Genomic DNA, 26,782 nt, shown 5'->3' with positions numbered 1-26,782 from the left:
CCTCTGTTTACAAGAACCTCGTTTACAGTACAAGTTCAACATCGCAGAAAGTGAAAAATGGATAAAGAAGTTGTGGTATTTACTTACAAAGCAATATCACTCAGCAATGAAATCTATGTCATCAGGCCCGTAGCAGCACAATGAGTGGATTCAGGTATGATGATTCTAAGTGAAATAAGTCACACAGAAAAAGAAACATCATAAGATATCAGTAATACACGGAATGTAAACTTGGCTACAAGGAACTGAATTACAGAACAGAACAGGGTCTCAAATTTAGAAAACCAACTTATGCTTGCTTAAGGGTAAAGGTGAGTTGGGGTGCTGCATAAAACCAGAGATTGAAATGAGCACAGATAAAGTTCCTTAAGCCAAATATGGAATAGACAAGAGCTACTCCTTGCTCAACGAAATGGACTCAACACTGCATATTAAACGCCTAAGAATGTACCTGACTAGTAAGTATCTTAAAACCTATGGATTGCTATGTCTCCGAAAGAGAATCAAGGATGTGTACAGGGGCATAAACGCAGCAGTGATAGGATTGGAGAGGTTCGTGAGCAAATGAAGACCCTTTGAAGTCATATTGCATGGTACCCATTCCACGGGTTTCAACTACCCAGGTTTAAGGTATTCTTCCTTCAGCTAAAACATGCATGTGGAACCTAGAGTATGATCAACCATGTGATCGGGAGACGTGTTCAAATATGTCTCAGTTTTCGTACCCTGGTACTCGGGTGCAACATTCCAGATGCTTTACTAACACTCTCCCGACTTGGAGAGTCAGTCCCTTTAACCTCCTGTTTGGCCCAGTTTCCAATTTCTGCGGAAGATGAACAGGAATAGCGAGAACCAATGAGAGGCTAGCTGGAGGTGTCTGGACGGGCAAATTTAACTCTCATTTCCCACCAGGAAGAGGAATTAACCAAAGGCTCAGCGTGCCGTGCCGGAACCAGATTAGGGCCTGAAGCCATCATGCGGTGTTGCGGCCAGGTCACAAGAAAGCGAGTTGAAGAAAGGAGCTCAGGGGCACTGTAATTCACAAAGCTGCAGAGTTATAAATGACAGCTATCGTCCAAAAATAGACTGAAGTAAGGCTGCCAAGAGGACTTGAAAGCGGGGCAGAATTGCAGGAAACCGATTTCAGGAGGTAGACTGGAATTGCATTGAAAGCATAGGAAAAGAGGCAGAACGTCCACAATGATGCACTTGGCCAAAAAGGGCGTATGCGTTTTTTCCTGAATATATTCAGGAAAAAACGCATACGCCCGTTTTGGCCAACCAAGCAAGCTTGCAAAGAAAATCTGCACTACAATGAAGTCTCACTTCCCCCCGGTCAAAAGGGCCATCTGAAAAAAGTGTAAAATCCAGAAAGGCAGGACAGGCCATGGAGAACTGGGAGCCTTGTTATGCTGATGGGCGGGATGTAAATTGCCAACAGACACTCGGGAGAAGTGTATGGTGTTTCCTGAAACATCTAAAAAACAAAGCAACAGAGCCTAGGGCACTGCCACTTATGGTCCTATAGCTTAGGGAAATTAAAATCAAAAAGACACAGCCACTCCAAAGTTTGGGACGCCTCTGTTTACAAGAACCTCGTTTACAGTACAAGTTCAACATCGCAGAAAGTGAAAAATGGATAAAGAAGTTGTGGTATTTACTTACAAAGCAATATCACTCAGCAATGAAATCTATGTCATCAGGCCCTTAGCAGCACAATGAGTGGATTCAGGTATGATGATTCTAACTGAAATAAGTCACACAGAAAAAGAAACATCATAAGATATCAGTAATACACGGAATGTAAACTTGGCTACAAGAACTGAATTACAGAACAGAACAGGGTCTCAAATTTAGAAAACCAACTTATGCTTGCTTAAGGGTAAAGGTGAGTTGGGGTGCTGCATAAAACCAGAGATTGAAATGAGCACAGATAAAGTTCCTTAAGCCAAATATGGAATAGACAAGAGCTACTCCTTGCTCAACGAAATGGACTCAACACTGCATATTAAACGCCTAAGAATGTACCTGACTAGTAAGTATCTTAAAACCTATGGATTGCTATGTCTCCGAAAGAGAATCAAGGATGTGTACAGGGGCATAAACGCAGCAGTGATAGGATTGGAGAGGTTCGTGAGCAAATTAAGACCCTTTGAAGTCATATTGCATGGTACCCATTCCACGGGTTTCAACTACCCTGGTTTAAGGTATTCTTCCTTCAGCTAAAACATGCATGTGGAACCTAGAGTATGATCAACCATGTGATCGGGAGACATGTTCAAATATGTCTCAGTTTTCGTACCCTGGTACTCGGGTGCAACATTCCAGACGCTTTACTAACACTCTCCCCACTTGGAGAGTCAGTCCCTTTAACCTCCTGTTTGGCCCAGTTTCCAATTTCCATGGAAGATGAACAGGAATAGCGAGAACCAATGAGAGGCTAGCTGGAGGTGTCTGGATGGGCAAATTTAACTCTCATTTCCCACCAGGAAGAGGAATTAACCAAAGGCTCAGCGTGCCGTGCCGGAACCAGATTAGGGCCTGAAGCCATCCTGTGGTGTTACGGCCAGGTCACAAGAAAGCGAGTTGAAGAAAGGAGCTCAGGGGCACTGTAATTCACAAAGCTGCAGAGTTATAAATGACAGCTATCGTCCAAAAATAGACTGAAGTAAGGCTGCCAAGAGGACTTGAAAGTGGGGCAGAATTGCAGGAAACCGATTTCAGGAGGTAGACTGGAATTGCATTGAAAGCATAGGAAAAGAGGCAGAACGTCCACAATGATGCACTTGGCCAAAAAGGGCGTATGCGTTTTTTCCTGAATATATTCAGGAAAAAACGCATACGCCCTTTTTGGCCAACCAAGCAAGCTTGCAAAGGAAATCTGCACTACAATGAAGTCTCACTTCCCCCCGGTCAAAAGGGCCATCTGAAAAAAGTGTAAAATCCAGAAAGGCAGGACAGGCCATGGAGAACTGGGAGCCTTGTTATGCTGAAGGGCGGGATGTAAATTGCCAACAACCACTCGGGAGAAGTGTATGGTGTTTCCTGAAACATCTAAAAAACAAAGCAACAGAGCCTAGGGCACTTCCACTTATGGTCCTATAGCTTAGGCAATTTAAAATCAAAAAGACACAGCCACCCCAAAGTTTGGAACGGCTCTGTTTACAAGAACATCGTTTACAGTACAAGTTCAACATCACAGAAAGTGAAAAATGGATAAAAAAGTTGTGGTATTTACTTACAAAGCAATATCACTCAGCAATGAAATCTGTGTCATCAGGCCCTTAGCAGCACAATGAGTGGATTCAGGTATGATGATTCTAACTGAAATAAGTCACACAGAAAAAGAAACATCATAAGATATCAGTAATACACGGAATGGAAACTTGGCTATACAGGAACTGAATTACAGAACAGAACAGGGTCTCAAATTTAGAAAACCAACTTATGCTTGCTTAAGGGTAAAGGTGAGTTGGGGTGCTGCATAAAACCAGAGATTGAAATGAGCACAGATAAAGTTCCTTAAGCCAAATATGGAATAGACAAGAGCTACTCCTTGCTCAACGAAATGGACTCAACACTGCATATTAAACGCCTAAGAATGTACCTGACTAGTAAGTATCTTAAAACCTATGGATTGCTATGTCTCCGAAAGAGAATCAAGCATGTGTACAGGGGCATAAACGCAGCAGTGATAGGATTGGCGAGGTTCGTGAGCAAATGAAGACCCTTTGAAGTCATATTGCATGGTACCCATTCCACGGGTCTTAACTCTCCAGGTTTAAGGTATTCTTCCTTCAGCTAAAACATGCATGTGGAACCTAGAGTATGATCAACCATGTGATCGGGAGACGTGTTCAAATATGTCTCAGTTTTCGTACCCTGGTACTCGGGTGCAACATTCCAGACGCTTTACTAACACTCTCCCGACTTGGAGAGTCAGTCCCTTTAACCTCCTGTTTGGCCCAGTTTCCAATTTCTGCGGAAGATGAACAGGAATAGCGAGGACCAATGAGAGGCTAGCTCGAGGTGTCTGGACGGGCAAATTTAACTCTCATTTCCCACCAGGAAGAGGAATTAACCAAAGGCTCAGCGTGCCGTGCCAGAACCAGATTAGGGCCTGAAGCCATCATGCGGTGTTGCGGCCAGGTCACAAGAAAGCGAGTTGAAGAAAGGAGCTCAGGGGCACTGTAATTCACAAACCTGCAGAGTTATAAATGACAGCTATCGTCCAAAAATAGACTGAAGTAAGGCTGCCAAGAGGACTTGAAAGCGGGGCAGAATTGCAGGAAACCGATTTCAGGAGGTAGACTGGAATTGCATTGAAAGCATAGGAAAAGAGGCAGAACGTCCACAATGATGCACTTGGCCAAAAAGGGCGTATGCGTTTTTTCCTGAATATATTCAGGAAAAAACGCATACGCAATTTTTGGCCAACCAAGCAAGCTTGCAAAGGAAATCTGCACTACAATGAAATCTCACTTCCCCCCAGTCAAAAGGGCCATCTGAAAAAAGTGTAAAATCCAGAAAGGCAGGACAGGCCATGGAGAACTGGGAGCCTTGTTATGTTGATGGGTGGGATGTAAATTGCCAACAGACACTCGGGAGAAGTGTATGGTGTTTCCTGAAACATCTAAAAAACAAAGCAACAGAGCCTAGGGCACTTCCACTTATGGTCCTATAGCTTAGGGAAATTAAAATCAAAAAGACACAGCCACCCCAAAGTTTGGGACGCCTCTGTTTACAAGAACCTCGTTTACAGTACAAGTTCAACATCGCAGAAAGTGAAAAATGGATAAAGAAGTTGTGGTATTTACTTACAAAGCAATATCACTCAGCAATGAAATCTATGTCATCAGGCCCTTAGCAGCACAATGAGTGGATTCAGGTATGATGATTCTAAGTGAAATAAGTCACACAGAAAAAGAAACATCATAAGATATCAGTAATACACGGAATGTAAACTTGGCTACAAGGAACTGAATTACAGAACAGAACAGGGTCTCAAATTTAGAAAACCAACTTATGCTTGCTTAAGGGTAAAGGTGAGTTGGGGTGCTGCATAAAACCAGAGATTGAAATGAGCACAGATAAAGTTCCTTAAGCCAAATATGGAATAGACAAGAGCTACTCCTTGCTCAACGAAATGGACTCAACACTGCATATTAAACGCCTAAGAATGTACCTGACTAGTAAGTATCTTAAAACCTATGGATTGCTATGTCTCCGAAAGAGAATCAAGGATGTGTACAGGGGCATAAACGCAGCAGTGATAGGATTGGAGAGGTTCGTGAGCAAATGAAGACCCTTTGAAGTCATATTGCATGGTACCCATTCCACGGGTTTCAACTACCCAGGTTTAAGGTATTCTTCCTTCAGCTAAAACATGCATGTGGAACCTAGAGTATGATCAACCATGTGATCGGGAGACGTGTTCAAATATGTCTCAGTTTTCGTACCCTGGTACTCGGGTGCAACATTCCAGATGCTTTACTAACACTCTCCCGACTTGGAGAGTCAGTCCCTTTAACCTCCTGTTTGGCCCAGTTTCCAATTTCTGCGGAAGATGAACAGGAATAGCGAGAACCAATGAGAGGCTAGCTGGAGGTGTCTGGACGGGCAAATTTAACTCTCATTTCCCACCAGGAAGAGGAATTAACCAAAGGCTCAGCGTGCCGTGCCGGAACCAGATTAGGGCCTGAAGCCATCATGCGGTGTTGCGGCCAGGTCACAAGAAAGCGAGTTGAAGAAAGGAGCTCAGGGGCACTGTAATTCACAAAGCTGCAGAGTTATAAATGACAGCTATCGTCCAAAAATAGACTGAAGTAAGGCTGCCAAGAGGACTTGAAAGCGGGGCAGAATTGCAGGAAACCGATTTCAGGAGGTAGACTGGAATTGCATTGAAAGCATAGGAAAAGAGGCAGAACGTCCACAATGATGCACTTGGCCAAAAAGGGCGTATGCGTTTTTTCCTGAATATATTCAGGAAAAAACGCATACGCCCTTTTTGGCCAACCAAGCAAGCTTGCAAAGGAAATCTGCACTACAATGAAGTCTCACTTCCCCCCGGTCAAAAGGGCCATCTGAAAAAAGTGTAAAATCCAGAAAGGCAGGACAGGCCATGGAGAACTGGGAGCCTTGTTATGCTGACGGGCGGGATGTAAATTGCCAACAACCACTCGGGAGAAGTGTATGGTGTTTCCTGAAACATCTAAAAAACAAAGCAACAGAGCCTAGGGCACTGCCACTTATGGTCCTATAGCTTAGGGAAATTAAAATCAAAAAGACACAGCCACCCCAAAGTTTGGGACGCCTCTGTTTACAAGAACCTCGTTTACAGTACAAGTTCAACATCGCAGAAAGTGAAAAATGGATAAAGAAGTTGTGGTATTTACTTACAAAGCAATATCACTCAGCAATGAAATCTGTGTCATCAGGCCCTTAGCAGCACAATGAGTGGATTCAGGTATGATGATTCTAAGTGAAATAAGTCACACAGAAAAAGAAACATCATAAGATATCAGTAATACACGGAATGTAAACTTGGCTACACAGGAACTGAATTACAGAACAGAACAGGGTCTCAAATTTAGAAAACCAACTTATGCTTGCTTAAGGGGAAAGGTGAGTTGGGGTGCTGCATAAAACCAGAGATTGAAATGAGCACAGATAAAGTTCCTTAAGTCAAATATGGAATAGACAAGAGCTACTCCTTGCTCAACGAAATGGACTCAACACCGCATATTAAACGCCTAAGAATGTACCTGACTAGCAAGTATCTTAAAACCTATGGATTGCTATGTCTCCGAAAGAGAATCAAGCATGTGTACAGGGGCATAAACGCAGCAGTGATAGGATTGGAGAGGTTCGGTGAGCAAACGAAGACCCTTTGAAGTCATATTGCATGGTACCCTTTCCACGGGTCTTAACTCTCCAGGTTTAAGGTATTCTTCCTTCAGCTAAAACATGCATGTGGAACCCAAGTATGATGAACCATGTGAACGGGAGACGTGTTCAAATATGTCTCAGTTTTCCTCCCCTGGTACTCGGGTGCAACATTCCAGATGCTTTACTAACACTCTCCCCACTTGGAGAGTCAGTCACTTTAACTTCTTGTTTGGCCCAGTTTGCAATTTCTGCGGAAGATGAACAGGAATAGCGAGAACCAATGAGAGGCTAGCTGGAGGTGTCTAGACGGGCAAATTTAACTCTCATTTCCCACCAGGAAGAGGAATTAACCAAAGGCTCAGCATGCCGGGCCGGAACCAGATTAGGGCCTGAAGCCATCCTGCGGTGTTGCGGCCAGCTCACAAGAAAGCGAGTTGAAGAAAGGAGCTCAGGGGCACTGTAATTCACAAAGCTGCAGAGTTATAAATGACAGCTATCGTGCAAAAATAGACTGAAGTAAGGCTGCCAAGAGGACTTGAAAGCGGGGCAGAATTGCAGGAAACCGATTTCAGGAGGTAGACTGGAATTGCATTGAAAGCATAGGAAAAGAGGCAGAACGTCCACAATGATGCACTTGGCCAAAAAGGGCGTATGCGTTTTTTCCTGAATATATTCAGGAAAAAACGCATACGCCCTTTTTGGCCAACCAAGCAAGCTTGCAAAGGAAATCTGCACTACAATGAAGTCTCACTTCCCCCCGGTCAAAAGGGCCATCTGAAAAAAGTGTAAAATCCAGAAAGGCAGGACAGGCCATGGAGAACTGGGAGCCTTGTTATGCTGAAGGGCGGGATGTAAATTGCCAACAACCACTCGGGAGAAGTGTATGGTGTTTCCTGAAACATCTAAAAAACAAAGCAACAGAGCCTAGGGCACTTCCACTTATGGTCCTATAGCTTAGGCAATTTAAAATCAAAAAGACACAGCCACCCCAAAGTTTGGAACGGCTCTGTTTACAAGAACCTCGTTTACAGTACAAGTTCAACATCGCAGAAAGTGAAAAATGGATAAAGAAGTTGTGGTATTCACTTACAAAGCAATATCACTCAGCAATGAAATCTATGTCATCAGGCCCTTAGCAGCACAATGAGTGGATTCAGGTATGATGATTCTAACTGAAATAAGTCACACAGAAAAAGAAACATCATAAGATATCAGTAATACACGGAATGGAAACTTGGCTATACAGGAACTGAATTACAGAACAGAACAGGGTCTCAAATTTAGAAAACCAACTTATGCTTGCTTAAGGGTAAAGGTGAGTTGGGGTGCTGCATAAAACCAGAGATTGAAATGAGCACAGATAAAGTTCCTTAAGCCAAATATGGAATAGACAAGAGCTACTCCTTGCTCAACGAAATGGACTCAACACTGCATATTAAACGCCTAAGAATGTACCTGACTAGTAAGTATCTTAAAACCTATGGATTGCTATGTCTCCGAAAGAGAATCAAGCATGTGTACAGGGGCATAAACGCAGCAGTGATAGGATTGGCGAGGTTCGTGAGCAAATGAAGACCCTTTGAAGTCATATTGCATGGTACCCATTCCACGGGTCTTAACTCTCCAGGTTTAAGGTATTCTTCCTTCAGCTAAAACATGCATGTGGAACCTAGAGTATGATCAACCATGTGATCGGGAGACGTGTTCAAATATGTCTCAGTTTTCGTACCCTGGTACTCGGGTGCAACATTCCAGACGCTTTACTAACACTCTCCCGACTTGGAGAGTCAGTCCCTTTAACCTCCTGTTTGGCCCAGTTTCCAATTTCTGCGGAAGATGAACAGGAATAGCGAGGACCAATGAGAGGCTAGCTCGAGGTGTCTGGACGGGCAAATTTAACTCTCATTTCCCACCAGGAAGAGGAATTAACCAAAGGCTCAGCGTGCCGTGCCAGAACCAGATTAGGGCCTGAAGCCATCCTGCGGTGTTGCGGCCAGGTCACAAGAAAGCGAGTTGAAGAAAGGAGCTCAGGGGCACTGTAATTCACAAACCTGCAGAGTTATAAATGACAGCTATCGTCCAAAAATAGACTGAAGTAAGGCTGCCAAGAGGACTTGAAAGCGGGGCAGAATTGCAGGAAACCGATTTCAGGAGGTAGACTGGAATTGCATTGAAAGCATAGGAAAAGAGGCAGAACGTCCACAATGATGCACTTGGCCAAAAAGGGCGTATGCGTTTTTTCCTGAATATATTCAGGAAAAAACGCATACGCAATTTTTGGCCAACCAAGCAAGCTTGCAAAGGAAATCTGCACTACAATGAAGTCTCACTTCCCCCCGGTCAAAAGGGCCATCTGAAAAAAGTGTAAAATCCAGAAAGGCAGGACAGGCCATGGAGAACTGGGAGCCTTGTTATGTTGATGGGTGGGATGTAAATTGCCAACAGACACTCGGGAGAAGTGTATGGTGTTTCCTGAAACATCTAAAAAACAAAGCAACAGAGCCTAGGGCACTTCCACTTATGGTCCTATAGCTTAGGGAAATTAAAATCAAAAAGACACAGCCACCCCAAAGTTTGGAACGGCTCTGTTTACAAGAACCTCGTTTACAGTACAAGTTCAACATCGCAGAAAGTGAAAAATGGATAAAGAAGTTGTGGTATTTACTTACAAAGCAATATCACTCAGCAATGAAATCTATGTCATCAGGCCCTTAGCAGCACAATGAGTGGATTCAGGTATGATGATTCTAAGTGAAATAAGTCACACAGAAAAAGAAACATCATAAGATATCAGTAATACACGGAATGGAAACTTGGCTACAAGGAACTGAATTACAGAACAGAACAGGGTCTCAAATTTAGAAAACCAACTTATGCTTGCTTAAGGGTAAAGGTGAGTTGGGGTGCTGCATAAAACCAGAGATTGAAATGAGCACAGATAAAGTTCCTTAAGCCAAATATGGAATAGACAAGAGCTACTCCTTGCTCAACGAAATGGACTCAACACTGCATATTAAACGCCTAAGAATGTACCTGACTAGTAAGTATCTTAAAACCTATGGATTGCTATGTCTCCGAAAGAGAATCAAGGATGTGTACAGGGGCATAAACGCAGCAGTGATAGGATTGGAGAGGTTCGTGAGCAAATGAAGACCCTTTGAAGTCATATTGCATGGTACCCATTCCACGGGTTTCAACTACCCAGGTTTAAGGTATTCTTCCTTCAGCTAAAACATGCATGTGGAACCTAGAGTATGATCAACCATGTGATCGGGAGACGTGTTCAAATATGTCTCAGTTTTCGTACCCTGGTACTCGGGTGCAACATTCCAGATGCTTTACTAACACTCTCCCGACTTGGAGAGTCAGTCCCTTTAACCTCCTGTTTGGCCCAGTTTCCAATTTCTGCGGAAGATGAACAGGAATAGCGAGAACCAATGAGAGGCTAGCTGGAGGTGTCTGGACGGGCAAATTTAACTCTCATTTCCCACCAGGAAGAGGAATTAACCAAAGGCTCAGCGTGCCGTGCCGGAACCAGATTAGGGCCTGAAGCCATCATGCGGTGTTGCGGCCAGGTCACAAGAAAGCGAGTTGAAGAAAGGAGCTCAGGGGCACTGTAATTCACAAAGCTGCAGAGTTATAAATGACAGCTATCGTCCAAAAATAGACTGAAGTAAGGCTGCCAAGAGGACTTGAAAGCGGGGCAGAATTGCAGGAAACCGATTTCAGGAGGTAGACTGGAATTGCATTGAAAGCATAGGAAAAGAGGCAGAACGTCCACAATGATGCACTTGGCCAAAAAGGGCGTATGCGTTTTTTCCTGAATATATTCAGGAAAAAACGCATACGCCCGTTTTGGCCAACCAAGCAAGCTTGCAAAGAAAATCTGCACTACAATGAAGTCTCACTTCCCCCCGGTCAAAAGGGCCATCTGAAAAAAGTGTAAAATCCAGAAAGGCAGGACAGGCCATGGAGAACTGGGAGCCTTGTTATGCTGATGGGCGGGATGTAAATTGCCAACAGACACTCAGGAGAAGTGTATGGTGTTTCCTGAAACATCTAAAAAACAAAGCAACAGAGCCTAGGGCACTGCCACTTATGGTCCTATAGCTTAGGGAAATTAAAATCAAAAAGACACAGCCACTCCAAAGTTTGGGACGCCTCTGTTTACAAGAACCTCGTTTACAGTACAAGTTCAACATCGCAGAAAGTGAAAAATGGATAAAGAAGTTGTGGTATTTACTTACAAAGCAATATCACTCAGCAATGAAATCTATGTCATCAGGCCCTTAGCAGCACAATGAGTGGATTCAGGTATGATGATTCTAACTGAAATAAGTCACACAGAAAAAGAAACATCATAAGATATCAGTAATACACGGAATGGAAACTTGGCTACAAGAACTGAATTACAGAACAGAACAGGGTCTCAAATTTAGAAAACCAACTTATGCTTGCTTAAGGGTAAAGGTGAGTTGGGGTGCTGCATAAAACCAGAGATTGAAATGAGCACAGATAAAGTTCCTTAAGCCAAATATGGAATAGACAAGAGCTACTCCTTGCTCAACGAAATGGACTCAACACTGCATATTAAACGCCTAAGAATGTACCTGACTAGTAAGTATCTTAAAACCTATGGATTGCTATGTCTCCGAAAGAGAATCAAGGATGTGTACAGGGGCATAAACGCAGCAGTGATAGGATTGGAGAGGTTCGTGAGCAAATTAAGACCCTTTGAAGTCATATTGCATGGTACCCATTCCACGGGTTTCAACTACCCTGGTTTAAGGTATTCTTCCTTCAGCTAAAACATGCATGTGGAACCTAGAGTATGATCAACCATGTGATCGGGAGACATGTTCAAATATGTCTCAGTTTTCGTACCCTGGTACTCGGGTGCAACATTCCAGACGCTTTACTAACACTCTCCCCACTTGGAGAGTCAGTCCCTTTAACCTCCTGTTTGGCCCAGTTTCCAATTTCCATGGAAGATGAACAGGAATAGCGAGAACCAATGAGAGGCTAGCTGGAGGTGTCTGGATGGGCAAATTTAACTCTCATTTCCCACCAGGAAGAGGAATTAACCAAAGGCTCAGCGTGCCGTGCCGGAACCAGATTAGGGCCTGAAGCCATCCTGCGGTGTTACGGCCAGGTCACAAGAAAGCGAGTTGAAGAAAGGAGCTCAGGGGCACTGTAATTCACAAAGCTGCAGAGTTATAAATGACAGCTATCGTCCAAAAATAGACTGAAGTAAGGCTGCCAAGAGGACTTGAAAGCGGGGCAGAATTGCAGGAAACCGATTTCAGGAGGTAGACTGGAATTGCATTGAAAGCATAGGAAAAGAGGCAGAACGTCCACAATGATGCACTTGGCCAAAAAGGGCGTATGCGTTTTTTCCTGAATATATTCAGGAAAAAACGCATACGCCCTTTTTGGCCAACCAAGCAAGCTTGCAAAGGAAATCTGCACTACAATGAAGTCTCACTTCCCCCCGGTCAAAAGGGCCATCTGAAAAAAGTGTAAAATCCAGAAAGGCAGGACAGGCCATGGAGAACTGGGAGCCTTGTTATGCTGAAGGGCGGGATGTAAATTGCCAACAACCACTCGGGAGAAGTGTATGGTGTTTCCTGAAACATCTAAAAAACAAAGCAACAGAGCCTAGGGCACTTCCACTTATGGTCCTATAGCTTAGGCAATTTAAAATCAAAAAGACACAGCCACCCCAAAGTTTGGAACGGCTCTGTTTACAAGAACATCGTTTACAGTACAAGTTCAACATCACAGAAAGTGAAAAATGGATAAAAAAGTTGTGGTATTTACTTACAAAGCAATATCACTCAGCAATGAAATCTGTGTCATCAGGCCCTTAGCAGCACAATGAGTGGATTCAGGTATGATGATTCTAACTGAAATAAGTCACACAGAAAAAGAAACATCATAAGATATCAGTAATACACGGAATGGAAACTTGGCTATACAGGAACTGAATTACAGAACAGAACAGGGTCTCAAATTTAGAAAACCAACTTATGCTTGCTTAAGGGTAAAGGTGAGTTGGGGTGCTGCATAAAACCAGAGATTGAAATGAGCACAGATAAAGTTCCTTAAGCCAAATATGGAATAGACAAGAGCTACTCCTTGCTCAACGAAATGGACTCAACACTGCATATTAAACGCCTAAGAATGTACCTGACTAGTAAGTATCTTAAAACCTATGGATTGCTATGTCTCCGAAAGAGAATCAAGCATGTGTACAGGGGCATAAACGCAGCAGTGATAGGATTGGAGAGGTTCGTGAGCAAATGAAGACCCTTTGAAGTCATATTGCATGGTACCCATTCCACGGGTTTCAACTACCCAGGTTTAAGGTATTCTTCCTTCAGCTAAAACATGCATGTGGAACCTAGAGTATGATCAACCATGTGATCGGGAGACGTGTTCAAATATGTCTCAGTTTTCGTACCCTGGTACTCGGGTGCAACATTCCAGATGCTTTACTAACACTCTCCCGACTTGGAGAGTCAGTCCCTTTAACCTCCTGTTTGGCCCAGTTTCCAATTTCTGCGGAAGATGAACAGGAATAGCGAGAACCAATGAGAGGCTAGCTGGAGGTGTCTGGACGGGCAAATTTAACTCTCATTTCCCACCAGGAAGAGGAATTAACCAAAGGCTCAGCGTGCCGTGCCGGAAACAGATTAGGGCCTGAAGCCATCATGCGGTGTTACGGCCAGGTCACAAGAAAGCGAGTTGAAGAAAGGAGCTCAGGGGCACTGTAATTCACAAACCTGCAGAGTTATAAATGACAGCTATCGTCCAAAAATAGACTGAAGTAAGGCTGCCAAGAGGACTTGAAAGCGGGGCAGAATTGCAGGAAACCGATTTCAGGAGGTAGACTGGAATTGCATTGAAAGCATAGGAAAAGAGGCAGAACGTCCACAATGATGCACTTGGCCAAAAAGGGCGTATGCGTTTTTTCCTGAATATATTCAGGAAAAAACGCATACGCCCGTTTTGGCCAACCAAGCAAGCTTGCAAAGAAAATCTGCACTACAATGAAGTCTCACTTCCACCCGGTCAAAAGGGCCATCTGAAAAAAGTGTAAAATCCAGAAAGGCAGGACAGGCCATGGAGAACTGGGAGCCTTGTTATGCTGATGGGCGGGTTGTAAATTGCCAACAGACACTCGGGAGAAGTGTATGGTGTTTCCTGAAACATCTAAAAAACAAAGCAACAGAGCCTAGGGCACTGCCACTTATGGTCCTATAGCTTAGGGAAATTAAAATCAAAAAGACACAGCCACTCCAAAGTTTGGGACGCCTCTGTTTACAAGAACCTCGTTTACAGTACAAGTTCAACATCGCAGAAAGTGAAAAATGGATAAAGAAGTTGTGGTATTTACTTACAAAGCAATATCACTCAGCAATGAAATCTATGTCATCAGGCCCTTAGCAGCACAATGAGTGGATTCAGGTATGATGATTCTAACTGAAATAAGTCACACAGAAAAAGAAACATCATAAGATATCAGTAATACACGGAATGTAAACTTGGCTACAAGAACTGAATTACAGAACAGAACAGGGTCTCAAATTTAGAAAACCAACTTATGCTTGCTTAAGGGTAAAGGTGAGTTGGGGTGCTGCATAAAACCAGAGATTGAAATGAGCACAGATAAAGTTCCTTAAGCCAAATATGGAATAGACAAGAGCTACTCCTTGCTCAACGAAATGGACTCAACACTGCATATTAAACGCCTAAGAATGTACCTGACTAGTAAGTATCTTAAAACCTATGGATTGCTATGTCTCCGAAAGAGAATCAAGGATGTGTACAGGGGCATAAACGCAGCAGTGATAGGATTGGAGAGGTTCGTGAGCAAATTAAGACCCTTTGAAGTCATATTGCATGGTACCCATTCCACGGGTTTCAACTACCCTGGTTTAAGGTATTCTTCCTTCAGCTAAAACATGCATGTGGAACCTAGAGTATGATCAACCATGTGATCGGGAGACATGTTCAAATATGTCTCAGTTTTCGTACCCTGGTACTCGGGTGCAACATTCCAGACGCTTTACTAACACTCTCCCCACTTGGAGAGTCAGTCCCTTTAACCTCCTGTTTGGCCCAGTTTCCAATTTCCATGGAAGATGAACAGGAATAGCGAGAACCAATGAGAGGCTAGCTGGAGGTGTCTGGATGGGCAAATTTAACTCTCATTTCCCACCAGGAAGAGGAATTAACCAAAGGCTCAGCGTGCCGTGCCGGAACCAGATTAGGGCCTGAAGCCATCCTGCGGTGTTACGGCCAGGTCACAAGAAAGCGAGTTGAAGAAAGGAGCTCAGGGGCACTGTAATTCACAAAGCTGCAGAGTTATAAATGACAGCTATCGTCCAAAAATAGACTGAAGTAAGGCTGCCAAGAGGACTTGAAAGTGGGGCAGAATTGCAGGAAACCGATTTCAGGAGGTAGACTGGAATTGCATTGAAAGCATAGGAAAAGAGGCAGAACGTCCACAATGATGCACTTGGCCAAAAAGGGCGTATGCGTTTTTTCCTGAATATATTCAGGAAAAAACGCATACGCCCTTTTTGGCCAACCAAGCAAGCTTGCAAAGGAAATCTGCACTACAATGAAGTCTCACTTCCCCCCGGTCAAAAGGGCCATCTGAAAAAAGTGTAAAATCCAGAAAGGCAGGACAGGCCATGGAGAACTGGGAGCCTTGTTATGCTGAAGGGCGGGATGTAAATTGCCAACAACCACTCGGGAGAAGTGTATGGTGTTTCCTGAAACATCTAAAAAACAAAGCAACAGAGCCTAGGGCACTTCCACTTATGGTCCTATAGCTTAGGCAATTTAAAATCAAAAAGACACAGCCACCCCAAAGTTTGGAACGGCTCTGTTTACAAGAACCTCGTTTACAGTACAAGTTCAACATCACAGAAAGTGAAAAATGGATAAAAAAGTTGTGGTATTTACTTACAAAGCAATATCACTCAGCAATGAAATCTGTGTCATCAGGCCCTTAGCAGCACAATGAGTGGATTCAGGTATGATGATTCTAACTGAAATAAGTCACACAGAAAAAGAAACATCATAAGATATCAGTAATACACGGAATGGAAACTTGGCTATACAGGAACTGAATTACAGAACAGAACAGGGTCTCAAATTTAGAAAACCAACTTATGCTTGCTTAAGGGTAAAGGTGAGTTGGGGTGCTGCATAAAACCAGAGATTGAAATGAGCACAGATAAAGTTCCTTAAGCCAAATATGGAATAGACAAGAGCTACTCCTTGCTCAACGAAATGGACTCAACACTGCATATTAAACGCCTAAGAATGTACCTGACTAGTAAGTATCTTAAAACCTATGGATTGCTATGTCTCCGAAAGAGAATCAAGCATGTGTACAGGGGCATAAACGCAGCAGTGATAGGATTGGCGAGGTTCGTGAGCAAATGAAGACCCTTTGAAGTCATATTGCATGGTACCCATTCCACGGGTCTTAACTCTCCAGGTTTAAGGTATTCTTCCTTCAGCTAAAACATGCATGTGGAACCTAGAGTATGATCAACCATGTGATCGGGAGACGTGTTCAAATATGTCTCAGTTTTCGTACCCTGGTACTCGGGTGCAACATTCCAGACGCTTTACTAACACTCTCCCGACTTGGAGAGTCAGTCCCTTTAACCTCCTGTTTGGCCCAGTTTCCAATTTCTGCGGAAGATGAACAGGAATAGCGAGGACCAATGAGAGGCTAGCTCGAGGTGTCTGGACGGGCAAATTTAACTCTCATTTCCCACCAGGAAGAGGAATTAACCAAAGGCTCAGCGTGCCGTGCCAGAACCAGATTAGGGCCTGAAGCCATCCTGCGGTGTTGCGGCCAGGTCACAAGAAAGCGAGTTGAAGAAAGGAGCTCAGGGGCACTGTAATTCACAAACCTGCAGAGTTATAAATGACAGCTATCGTCCAAAAATAGACTGAAGTAAGGCTGCCAAGAGGACTTGAAAGCGGGGCAGAATTGCAGGAAACCGATTTCAGGAGGTAGACTGGAATTGCATTGAAAGCATAGGAAAAGAGGCAGAACGTCCACAATGATGCACTTGGCCAAAAAGGGCGTATGCGTTTTTTCCTGAATATATTCAGGAAAAAACGCATACGCAATTTTTGGCCAACCAAGCAAGCTTGCAAAGGAAATCTGCACTACAATGAAGTCTCACTTCCCCCCGGTCAAAAGGGCCATCTGAAAAAAGTGTAAAATCCAGAAAGGCAGGACAGGCCATGGAGAACTGGGAGCCTTGTTATGTTGATGGGTGGGATGTAAATTGCCAACAGACACTCGGGAGAAGTGTATGGTGTTTCCTGAAACATCTAAAAAACAAAGCAACAGAGCCTAGGGCACTTCCACTTATGGTCCTATAGCTTAGGGAAATTAAAATCAAAAAGACACAGCCACCCCAAAGTTTGGGACGCCTCTGTTTACAAGAACCTCGTTTACAGTACAAGTTCAACATCGCAGAAAGTGAAAAATGGATAAAGAAGTTGTGGTATTTACTTACAAAGCAATATCACTCAGCAATGAAATCTATGTCATCAGGCCCGTAGCAGCACAATGAGTGGATTCAGGTATGATGATTCTAAGTGAAATAAGTCACACAGAAAAAGAAACATCATAAGATATCAGTAATACACGGAATGTAAACTTGGCTACAAGGAACTGAATTACAGAACAGAACAGGGTCTCAAATTTAGAAAACCAACTTATGCTTGCTTAAGGGTAAAGGTGAGTTGGGGTGCTGCATAAAACCAGAGATTGAAATGAGCACAGATAAAGTTCCTTAAGCCAAATATGGAATAGACAAGAGCTACTCCTTGCTCAACGAAATGGACTCAACACTGCATATTAAACGCCTAAGAATGTACCTGACTAGTAAGTATCTTAAAACCTATGGATTGCTATGTCTCCGAAAGAGAATCAAGGATGTGTACAGGGGCATAAACGCAGCAGTGATAGGATTGGAGAGGTTCGTGAGCAAATGAAGACCCTTTGAAGTCATATTGCATGGTACCCATTCCACGGGTTTCAACTACCCAGGTTTAAGGTATTCTTCCTTCAGCTAAAACATGCATGTGGAACCTAGAGTATGATCAACCATGTGATCGGGAGACGTGTTCAAATATGTCTCAGTTTTCGTACCCTGGTACTCGGGTGCAACATTCCAGATGCTTTACTAACACTCTCCCGACTTGGAGAGTCAGTCCCTTTAACCTCCTGTTTGGCCCAGTTTCCAATTTCTGCGGAAGATGAACAGGAATAGCGAGAACCAATGAGAGGCTAGCTGGAGGTGTCTGGACGGGCAAATTTAACTCTCATTTCCCACCAGGAAGAGGAATTAACCAAAGGCTCAGCGTGCCGTGCCGGAACCAGATTAGGGCCTGAAGCCATCATGCGGTGTTGCGGCCAGGTCACAAGAAAGCGAGTTGAAGAAAGGAGCTCAGGGGCACTGTAATTCACAAAGCTGCAGAGTTATAAATGACAGCTATCGTCCAAAAATAGACTGAAGTAAGGCTGCCAAGAGGACTTGAAAGCGGGGCAGAATTGCAGGAAACCGATTTCAGGAGGTAGACTGGAATTGCATTGAAAGCATAGGAAAAGAGGCAGAACGTCCACAATGATGCACTTGGCCAAAAAGGGCGTATGCGTTTTTTCCTGAATATATTCAGGAAAAAACGCATACGCCCGTTTTGGCCAACCAAGCAAGCTTGCAAAGAAAATCTGCACTACAATGAAGTCTCACTTCCCCCCGGTCAAAAGGGCCATCTGAAAAAAGTGTAAAATCCAGAAAGGCAGGACAGGCCATGGAGAACTGGGAGCCTTGTTATGCTGATGGGCGGGATGTAAATTGCCAACAGACACTCGGGAGAAGTGTATGGTGTTTCCTGAAACATCTAAAAAACAAAGCAACAGAGCCTAGGGCACTGCCACTTATGGTCCTATAGCTTAGGGAAATTAAAATCAAAAAGACACAGCCACTCCAAAGTTTGGGACGCCTCTGTTTACAAGAACCTCGTTTACAGTACAAGTTCAACATCGCAGAAAGTGAAAAATGGATAAAGAAGTTGTGGTATTTACTTACAAAGCAATATCACTCAGCAATGAAATCTATGTCATCAGGCCCTTAGCAGCACAATGAGTGGATTCAGGTATGATGATTCTAACTGAAATAAGTCACACAGAAAAAGAAACATCATAAGATATCAGTAATACACGGAATGTAAACTTGGCTACAAGAACTGAATTACAGAACAGAACAGGGTCTCAAATTTAGAAAACCAACTTATGCTTGCTTAAGGGTAAAGGTGAGTTGGGGTGCTGCATAAAACCAGAGATTGAAATGAGCACAGATAAAGTTCCTTAAGCCAAATATGGAATAGACAAGAGCTACTCCTTGCTCAACGAAATGGACTCAACACTGCATATTAAACGCCTAAGAATGTACCTGACTAGTAAGTATCTTAAAACCTATGGATTGCTATGTCTCCGAAAGAGAATCAAGGATGTGTACAGGGGCATAAACGCAGCAGTGATAGGATTGGAGAGGTTCGTGAGCAAATTAAGACCCTTTGAAGTCATATTGCATGGTACCCATTCCACGGGTTTCAACTACCCTGGTTTAAGGTATTCTTCCTTCAGCTAAAACATGCATGTGGAACCTAGAGTATGATCAACCATGTGATCGGGAGACATGTTCAAATATGTCTCAGTTTTCGTACCCTGGTACTCGGGTGCAACATTCCAGACGCTTTACTAACACTCTCCCCACTTGGAGAGTCAGTCCCTTTAACCTCCTGTTTGGCCCAGTTTCCAATTTCCATGGAAGATGAACAGGAATAGCGAGAACCAATGAGAGGCTAGCTGGAGGTGTCTGGATGGGCAAATTTAACTCTCATTTCCCACCAGGAAGAGGAATTAACCAAAGGCTCAGCGTGCCGTGCCGGAACCAGATTAGGGCCTGAAGCCATCCTGTGGTGTTACGGCCAGGTCACAAGAAAGCGAGTTGAAGAAAGGAGCTCAGGGGCACTGTAATTCACAAAGCTGCAGAGTTATAAATGACAGCTATCGTCCAAAAATAGACTGAAGTAAGGCTGCCAAGAGGACTTGAAAGTGGGGCAGAATTGCAGGAAACCGATTTCAGGAGGTAGACTGGAATTGCATTGAAAGCATAGGAAAAGAGGCAGAACGTCCACAATGATGCACTTGGCCAAAAAGGGCGTATGCGTTTTTTCCTGAATATATTCAGGAAAAAACGCATACGCCCTTTTTGGCCAACCAAGCAAGCTTGCAAAGGAAATCTGCACTACAATGAAGTCTCACTTCCCCCCGGTCAAAAGGGCCATCTGAAAAAAGTGTAAAATCCAGAAAGGCAGGACAGGCCATGGAGAACTGGGAGCCTTGTTATGCTGAAGGGCGGGATGTAAATTGCCAACAACCACTCGGGAGAAGTGTATGGTGTTTCCTGAAACATCTAAAAAACAAAGCAACAGAGCCTAGGGCACTTCCACTTATGGTCCTATAGCTTAGGCAATTTAAAATCAAAAAGACACAGCCACCCCAAAGTTTGGAACGGCTCTGTTTACAAGAACATCGTTTACAGTACAAGTTCAACATCACAGAAAGTGAAAAATGGATAAAAAAGTTGTGGTATTTACTTACAAAGCAATATCACTCAGCAATGAAATCTGTGTCATCAGGCCCTTAGCAGCACAATGAGTGGATTCAGGTATGATGATTCTAACTGAAATAAGTCACACAGAAAAAGAAACATCATAAGATATCAGTAATACACGGAATGGAAACTTGGCTATACAGGAACTGAATTACAGAACAGAACAGGGTCTCAAATTTAGAAAACCAACTTATGCTTGCTTAAGGGTAAAGGTGAGTTGGGGTGCTGCATAAAACCAGAGATTGAAATGAGCACAGATAAAGTTCCTTAAGCCAAATATGGAATAGACAAGAGCTACTCCTTGCTCAACGAAATGGACTCAACACTGCATATTAAACGCCTAAGAATGTACCTGACTAGTAAGTATCTTAAAACCTATGGATTGCTATGTCTCCGAAAGAGAATCAAGCATGTGTACAGGGGCATAAACGCAGCAGTGATAGGATTGGCGAGGTTCGTGAGCAAATGAAGACCCTTTGAAGTCATATTGCATGGTACCCATTCCACGGGTCTTAACTCTCCAGGTTTAAGGTATTCTTCCTTCAGCTAAAACATGCATGTGGAACCTAGAGTATGATCAACCATGTGATCGGGAGACGTGTTCAAATATGTCTCAGTTTTCGTACCCTGGTACTCGGGTGCAACATTCCAGACGCTTTACTAACACTCTCCCGACTTGGAGAGTCAGTCCCTTTAACCTCCTGTTTGGCCCAGTTTCCAATTTCTGCGGAAGATGAACAGGAATAGCGAGGACCAATGAGAGGCTAGCTCGAGGTGTCTGGACGGGCAAATTTAACTCTCATTTCCCACCAGGAAGAGGAATTAACCAAAGGCTCAGCGTGCCGTGCCAGAACCAGATTAGGGCCTGAAGCCATCATGCGGTGTTGCGGCCAGGTCACAAGAAAGCGAGTTGAAGAAAGGAGCTCAGGGGCACTGTAATTCACAAACCTGCAGAGTTATAAATGACAGCTATCGTCCAAAAATAGACTGAAGTAAGGCTGCCAAGAGGACTTGAAAGCGGGGCAGAATTGCAGGAAACCGATTTCAGGAGGTAGACTGGAATTGCATTGAAAGCATAGGAAAAGAGGCAGAACGTCCACAATGATGCACTTGGCCAAAAAGGGCGTATGCGTTTTTTCCTGAATATATTCAGGAAAAAACGCATACGCAATTTTTGGCCAACCAAGCAAGCTTGCAAAGGAAATCTGCACTACAATGAAATCTCACTTCCCCCCAGTCAAAAGGGCCATCTGAAAAAAGTGTAAAATCCAGAAAGGCAGGACAGGCCATGGAGAACTGGGAGCCTTGTTATGTTGATGGGTGGGATGTAAATTGCCAACAGACACTCGGGAGAAGTGTATGGTGTTTCCTGAAACATCTAAAAAACAAAGCAACAGAGCCTAGGGCACTTCCACTTATGGTCCTATAGCTTAGGGAAATTAAAATCAAAAAGACACAGCCACCCCAAAGTTTGGGACGCCTCTGTTTACAAGAACCTCGTTTACAGTACAAGTTCAACATCGCAGAAAGTGAAAAATGGATAAAGAAGTTGTGGTATTTACTTACAAAGCAATATCACTCAGCAATGAAATCTATGTCATCAGGCCCTTAGCAGCACAATGAGTGGATTCAGGTATGATGATTCTAAGTGAAATAAGTCACACAGAAAAAGAAACATCATAAGATATCAGTAATACACGGAATGTAAACTTGGCTACAAGGAACTGAATTACAGAACAGAACAGGGTCTCAAATTTAGAAAACCAACTTATGCTTGCTTAAGGGTAAAGGTGAGTTGGGGTGCTGCATAAAACCAGAGATTGAAATGAGCACAGATAAAGTTCCTTAAGCCAAATATGGAATAGACAAGAGCTACTCCTTGCTCAACGAAATGGACTCAACACTGCATATTAAACGCCTAAGAATGTACCTGACTAGTAAGTATCTTAAAACCTATGGATTGCTATGTCTCCGAAAGAGAATCAAGGATGTGTACAGGGGCATAAACGCAGCAGTGATAGGATTGGAGAGGTTCGTGAGCAAATGAAGACCCTTTGAAGTCATATTGCATGGTACCCATTCCACGGGTTTCAACTACCCAGGTTTAAGGTATTCTTCCTTCAGCTAAAACATGCATGTGGAACCTAGAGTATGATCAACCATGTGATCGGGAGACGTGTTCAAATATGTCTCAGTTTTCGTACCCTGGTACTCGGGTGCAACATTCCAGATGCTTTACTAACACTCTCCCGACTTGGAGAGTCAGTCCCTTTAACCTCCTGTTTGGCCCAGTTTCCAATTTCTGCGGAAGATGAACAGGAATAGCGAGAACCAATGAGAGGCTAGCTGGAGGTGTCTGGACGGGCAAATTTAACTCTCATTTCCCACCAGGAAGAGGAATTAACCAAAGGCTCAGCGTGCCGTGCCGGAACCAGATTAGGGCCTGAAGCCATCATGCGGTGTTGCGGCCAGGTCACAAGAAAGCGAGTTGAAGAAAGGAGCTCAGGGGCACTGTAATTCACAAAGCTGCAGAGTTATAAATGACAGCTATCGTCCAAAAATAGACTGAAGTAAGGCTGCCAAGAGGACTTGAAAGCGGGGCAGAATTGCAGGAAACCGATTTCAGGAGGTAGACTGGAATTGCATTGAAAGCATAGGAAAAGAGGCAGAACGTCCACAATGATGCACTTGGCCAAAAAGGGCGTATGCGTTTTTTCCTGAATATATTCAGGAAAAAACGCATACGCCCTTTTTGGCCAACCAAGCAAGCTTGCAAAGGAAATCTGCACTACAATGAAGTCTCACTTCCCCCCGGTCAAAAGGGCCATCTGAAAAAAGTGTAAAATCCAGAAAGGCAGGACAGGCCATGGAGAACTGGGAGCCTTGTTATGCTGACGGGCGGGATGTAAATTGCCAACAACCACTCGGGAGAAGTGTATGGTGTTTCCTGAAACATCTAAAAAACAAAGCAACAGAGCCTAGGGCACTGCCACTTATGGTCCTATAGCTTAGGGAAATTAAAATCAAAAAGACACAGCCACCCCAAAGTTTGGGACGCCTCTGTTTACAAGAACCTCGTTTACAGTACAAGTTCAACATCGCAGAAAGTGAAAAATGGATAAAGAAGTTGTGGTATTTACTTACAAAGCAATATCACTCAGCAATGAAATCTGTGTCATCAGGCCCTTAGCAGCACAATGAGTGGATTCAGGTATGATGATTCTAAGTGAAATAAGTCACACAGAAAAAGAAACATCATAAGATATCAGTAATACACGGAATGTAAACTTGGCTACACAGGAACTGAATTACAGAACAGAACAGGGTCTCAAATTTAGAAAACCAACTTATGCTTGCTTAAGGGGAAAGGTGAGTTGGGGTGCTGCATAAAACCAGAGATTGAAATGAGCACAGATAAAGTTCCTTAAGTCAAATATGGAATAGACAAGAGCTACTCCTTGCTCAACGAAATGGACTCAACACCGCATATTAAACGCTTAAGAATGTACCTGACTAGCAAGTATCTTAAAACCTATGGATTGCTATGTCTCCGAAAGAGAATCAAGCATGTGTACAGGGGCATAAACGCAGCAGTGATAGGATTGGAGAGGTTCGGTGAGCAAACGAAGACCCTTTGAAGTCATATTGCATGGTACCCTTTCCACGGGTCTTAACTCTCCAGGTTTAAGGTATTCTTCCTTCAGCTAAAACATGCATGTGGAACCCAAGTATGATGAACCATGTGAACGGGAGACGTGTTCAAATATGTCTCAGTTTTCCTCCCCTGGTACTCGGGTGCAACATTCCAGATGCTTTACTAACACTCTCCCCACTTGGAGAGTCAGTCACTTTAACTTCTTGTTTGGCCCAGTTTGCAATTTCTGCGGAAGATGAACAGGAATAGCGAGAACCAATGAGAGGCTAGCTGGAGGTGTCTAGACGGGCAAATTTAACTCTCATTTCCCACCAGGAAGAGGAATTAACCAAAGGCTCAGCATGCCGGGCCGGAACCAGATTAGGGCCTGAAGCCATCCTGCGGTGTTGCGGCCAGCTCACAAGAAAGCGAGTTGAAGAAAGGAGCTCAGGGGCACTGTAATTCACAAAGCTGCAGAGTTATAAATGACAGCTATCGTGCAAAAATAGACTGAAGTAAGGCTGCCAAGAGGACTTGAAAGCGGGGCAGAATTGCAGGAAACCGATTTCAGGAGGTAGACTGGAATTGCATTGAAAGCATAGGAAAAGAGGCAGAACGTCCACAATGATGCACTTGGCCAAAAAGGGCGTATGCGTTTTTTCCTGAATATATTCAGGAAAAAACGCATACGCCCTTTTTGGCCAACCAAGCAAGCTTGCAAAGGAAATCTGCACTACAATGAAGTCTCACTTCCCCCCGGTCAAAAGGGCCATCTGAAAAAAGTGTAAAATCCAGAAAGGCAGGACAGGCCATGGAGAACTGGGAGCCTTGTTATGCTGAAGGGCGGGATGTAAATTGCCAACAACCACTCGGGAGAAGTGTATGGTGTTTCCTGAAACATCTAAAAAACAAAGCAACAGAGCCTAGGGCACTTCCACTTATGGTCCTATAGCTTAGGCAATTTAAAATCAAAAAGACACAGCCACCCCAAAGTTTGGAACGGCTCTGTTTACAAGAACCTCGTTTACAGTACAAGTTCAACATCGCAGAAAGTGAAAAATGGATAAAGAAGTTGTGGTATTCACTTACAAAGCAATATCACTCAGCAATGAAATCTATGTCATCAGGCCCTTAGCAGCACAATGAGTGGATTCAGGTATGATGATTCTAACTGAAATAAGTCACACAGAAAAAGAAACATCATAAGATATCAGTAATACACGGAATGGAAACTTGGCTATACAGGAACTGAATTACAGAACAGAACAGGGTCTCAAATTTAGAAAACCAACTTATGCTTGCTTAAGGGTAAAGGTGAGTTGGGGTGCTGCATAAAACCAGAGATTGAAATGAGCACAGATAAAGTTCCTTAAGCCAAATATGGAATAGACAAGAGCTACTCCTTGCTCAACGAAATGGACTCAACACTGCATATTAAACGCCTAAGAATGTACCTGACTAGTAAGTATCTTAAAACCTATGGATTGCTATGTCTCCGAAAGAGAATCAAGCATGTGTACAGGGGCATAAACGCAGCAGTGATAGGATTGGCGAGGTTCGTGAGCAAATGAAGACCCTTTGAAGTCATATTGCATGGTACCCATTCCACGGGTCTTAACTCTCCAGGTTTAAGGTATTCTTCCTTCAGCTAAAACATGCATGTGGAACCTAGAGTATGATCAACCATGTGATCGGGAGACGTGTTCAAATATGTCTCAGTTTTCGTACCCTGGTACTCGGGTGCAACATTCCAGACGCTTTACTAACACTCTCCCGACTTGGAGAGTCAGTCCCTTTAACCTCCTGTTTGGCCCAGTTTCCAATTTCTGCGGAAGATGAACAGGAATAGCGAGGACCAATGAGAGGCTAGCTCGAGGTGTCTGGACGGGCAAATTTAACTCTCATTTCCCACCAGGAAGAGGAATTAACCAAAGGCTCAGCGTGCCGTGCCAGAACCAGATTAGGGCCTGAAGCCATCCTGCGGTGTTGCGGCCAGGTCACAAGAAAGCGAGTTGAAGAAAGGAGCTCAGGGGCACTGTAATTCACAAACCTGCAGAGTTATAAATGACAGCTATCGTCCAAAAATAGACTGAAGTAAGGCTGCCAAGAGGACTTGAAAGCGGGGCAGAATTGCAGGAAACCGATTTCAGGAGGTAGACTGGAATTGCATTGAAAGCATAGGAAAAGAGGCAGAACGTCCACAATGATGCACTTGGCCAAAAAGGGCGTATGCGTTTTTTCCTGAATATATTCAGGAAAAAACGCATACGCAATTTTTGGCCAACCAAGCAAGCTTGCAAAGGAAATCTGCACTACAATGAAGTCTCACTTCCCCCCGGTCAAAAGGGCCATCTGAAAAAAGTGTAAAATCCAGAAAGGCAGGACAGGCCATGGAGAACTGGGAGCCTTGTTATGTTGATGGGTGGGATGTAAATTGCCAACAGACACTCGGGAGAAGTGTATGGTGTTTCCTGAAACATCTAAAAAACAAAGCAACAGAGCCTAGGGCACTTCCACTTATGGTCCTATAGCT

The sequence above is a fragment of the Delphinus delphis genome, chromosome 5, assembly GCF_949987515.2.
Source record: "Delphinus delphis chromosome 5, mDelDel1.2, whole genome shotgun sequence".
Lineage (NCBI taxonomy): Eukaryota > Metazoa > Chordata > Mammalia > Artiodactyla > Delphinidae > Delphinus > Delphinus delphis.
This window is presented reverse-complemented; position numbering follows the sequence as displayed.